This window comes from Bos mutus, chromosome 14 (genome assembly GCF_027580195.1).
Source record: "Bos mutus isolate GX-2022 chromosome 14, NWIPB_WYAK_1.1, whole genome shotgun sequence".
NCBI lineage: Eukaryota > Metazoa > Chordata > Mammalia > Artiodactyla > Bovidae > Bos > Bos mutus.
In genome coordinates, this window is record NC_091630.1 from 47,869,203 (window position 1) to 47,872,715 (window position 3,513).

At 39.3% G+C, this 3,513-nt stretch overlaps 1 non-coding gene across 1 annotated transcript; it reads left to right on the top strand.

The window, feature by feature from the left end:
* Positions 1 to 1,985: 1,985 nt before the first annotated feature.
* Positions 1,986 to 2,057, top strand: TRNAE-UUC (transfer RNA glutamic acid (anticodon UUC)). Its single transcript has one exon. It is a non-coding gene; the product is annotated as a tRNA-Glu (tRNA).
* Positions 2,058 to 3,513: the final 1,456 nt, after the last annotated feature.

The window sequence follows — 3,513 nt, forward strand, 5'->3', positions numbered from 1 at the left end:
GCACCCTAAGAATATAGAGACAAAAATCAATTAATGTAATCTATTTCATCAAAAGTCCAAAGGAGAAAAATCATGGTCATATCGATAGATGCATAAAAAGCATTTGATCAGATCCAATACTGATTCATGATAAAAGATCCCAGCAAACTAGAAATAGAGGGAAATTTTCTCAGCTTGAGAAAGAATAAAAATAAGAATTAATTATACATCTAGAGACCAGGATGCCAAATGGAAAAATAAATCATTATGTAAAATTTTGGTAAGGTAAAAAGTGCAATAAAGGAAAAATATTAAAGAAAAGAATAAGGAAATAAAACAAAGGAAAATTGGGAACGAAAACAAAAATAAGGAGCTGTCTTCAGTGTCCAAAACTGAAAATAATAGTCATCAGAAACACCACCCTGAGGCTGTCATGTACTACCAACCAGTTCTAGCCAGAGAGATCTGGTTTCTCTTATCTAAAGAGCTTCTGTTCTTTGTTCTAGGGAATAATTAGGAAGTTGGGAAGAAATAAGCCCAAGATTCAGGGATTACTAACTGCTGTCTCACAAGAATGATGATTAAAATATCGTGATTAAGAGTCAAGGACCTTCAGCCCCTTGGAGTGCTGATTACAAAGTGATTAGGAAGGATTACTGTGAGATTAACAATGTTTGCAAGGAAGATGATTTGATTCATTCCAGGCGTTAGGGACAGAGGTGGCAGATGGTTTCATTATACCAAGAGAAACTGTAAAACATACAGAATTAAAGACGGTTGAATTTTTACCCTATTTTCTTTGAAAAAGAGAGGGAAAAAAAAAGCTCTTTATGGGAGAGAACATGTTTAAGGCTTACGTAATACCTTTTCAGTTTGTTGAGAGTGTGAAAATGACGCGGTTAGTTTCTGTCTGGGAGGAATAGAGAGATCCAGATAATGAAAACATTAAGGGTAGAGTACCCATTTGGTCCTTTATGTATTAATTAAAAACCCTTTGATGAGAATTTTTGATGTAAACTAACTTGCTTGGTTCACAATTTAGACAGGTGTGGAAGGAAGCAGAGTAGTTTTAGATGCTCAGACTAGTACTTGCGTATGCAGATGACATGTTAATGATTTTATCAACTGATGCGTCTGTAAAAAAAATCCCTTGAATATCGAAGCATATGTTTAAAGCAGCTGGTTCTAAAATAAGTTTAAGACCAGCTATTTGCTTGATAGGGCTGACAAATATGAACAGGTGATCATCTTGGAAGAGGTTGTTGTTTAAAAATGAACCAACCAATTGGGAGTTTAGAAGGGTTTTTACAGAGTCAAAACAATGAAAAAAATCACACGAAAAATCAATGTAGCAGATAAGTTACTGTCTCTAGCAGACTTGGAAGTTATTTTGTTGTACTGAATGTGTCATTAATCAAAAAATTTTTTCATTGCCTTGAGCCATATGGAAGTGATTTGCTATGTTTTTCTTGCTGTCCATTTGCAAAGTTATGTTTGAGGGAGCTGGCAAAGTGCCTTTAAAAAAACACTATCTTTACAAAGGTACCTTAATGAGCTGATTGAAGACAAGATTCTTTGCATGGCAACCATGAGGGATGTGGTAGTCTTAACTTTTAAGAAGAGTCTATGAGAAAGAACTTAAATAAAAAAAATTCTTCCTCAAATGTTTCTGCTATTCCGAGACGTAGGAATCATATACACTAAGTACTCTGACTACTTAGAATTATCTAAGTAGAAGAACCTTTCCAGTCAGTACAGTTTGGAAGCATTATTTTATAATTTTTGAAAACTTTCTCTTGCCTGGAGAATCCCATGAACAGGGGAGCCTGGCAGGCTACAGTCCACAGGGTTATTAAGTCAGACATGACTTAGCAACTACACAGAATATGATTAAGAGACTTACTAATGTAGAACTATTAAAAGGCTGCTGAATCTGCTTCTGAAGGAAAATGATGTAAGGGAAAGAGCCAGGAAATGAGAGTCAAGATAGCTAGTTTTCTGGGAATTCCCTGATGGTCCATTGGTTAGGACTTGGCACTTTCATTGCTGGGGCCCAAGTTCAAGTCCTGGTCAGGGAACTAAGATCCTGCAAGCCAGGTGGCATGGCCAAAGAAAGAAGATAACTGGTTTTCAGCACCAAGCCTGTTGTGACTCGCTCTTTGTCAACTTTTTTTTCTTCATATGCAAAAAGGGGGGAGAAAAAAAGGTAATAATAGCTAATGTTTATAAAATTCTCACTGTCTATCAGGCACTTTTTAAAAAGTTTACATATACTTACTTCATCTCCCCAAAACAAGTTGAAGTAAATACGATCATCGTCCCCATTTCACAGTAAACTGACTGGCGATTGTAAAACATATCAGATTGCTGTTGTTCAGTTGCTCAGTCATGTCCAATTCTTTGTGACCCCATTTACTGCAGCACAGCAGACTTCCCTGTCCTTTACCATCTCCTGAAGCTTGCTCAAACTCATGTCCATTGAATCTGTGATACCATCCAACCACCTCATCCTCTGTGAACCACCTCTCCTCCTGCCTTCTATCTTTCCCAACATCAAGTTCTTATCCAGTGAGTCAGCTCTTCACATCAGGCGGCCAAAGTATTGAAGCTTCAGCTTCAACATCAGTCCTTCGAGTGAATATTCAGGGTTAATTTGCTTTAGGATTGACTGGTTTGATCTCCTTGCAGTCCAAGGGACTTTCAAGAGTCTTCTCCAACAACACAGTGGGAGAATTATGAGAATTCTTCAGTGCTCAGCCTTCTTTATGGTCTAACTCACATCCATACATGACTACTGGGAAAACCATACTGCCCATAAGAATTGATTATTACAGACTTCCCTGGTGGTCCAGTGGCTAAGACTTAAGCTCTCAATGCAAGGGGCCTGGGTTTGATCCCTGATCAGGGAACTAGATCCCACATGCCATAACTAAGAGTTCTCATGCTGCAGCTGAATATCCCTTGTGCCATGACTAAGACTGCTGCTGCTGCTACTGCTGCTGGGTCACTTCAGTCATGTCCGACTCTGTGCAACCCCATAGACAGCTGCCCACCAGGCTCCCCCATCCCTGGGATTTTCCAGGCAAGAGTACTGGAGTGGGCTGCCATTGCCTTCTCCTGACTAAGACTGGGTGCAGCCAAATAAATAAGAATGAATTATTAAAATGTAAGGTTGTGGGATTTTTGTTTTGTTTTGTATCTTTGGCTGCGCTAAGAGGCTTGTAGGATCTTAGTTCTCCTGACCAGGAATCATACCCCCGGTCCTTGGCAGTGAAGGCCTGGAGTCCTAATCATTGAACTGCCAGGAAATGGTGAAGAATCTGCCTGCAATGCAGGAGACCTATGCTCAATTCCTGGGTCAGGAAGAGCCCCTGGAGAAAGAAATGTTTACCCACTCCAGTATTCTTGCCTGGAGAATTTTATGGTCAGAGGAGCCTGGTGGGCTATAGTCCATGAGGTCACAAAGAGTCGGACACTGCTAAGTGACTAACACTTTTACTTTCACTTAATATTAAATCTAAACTACAGAGCAGT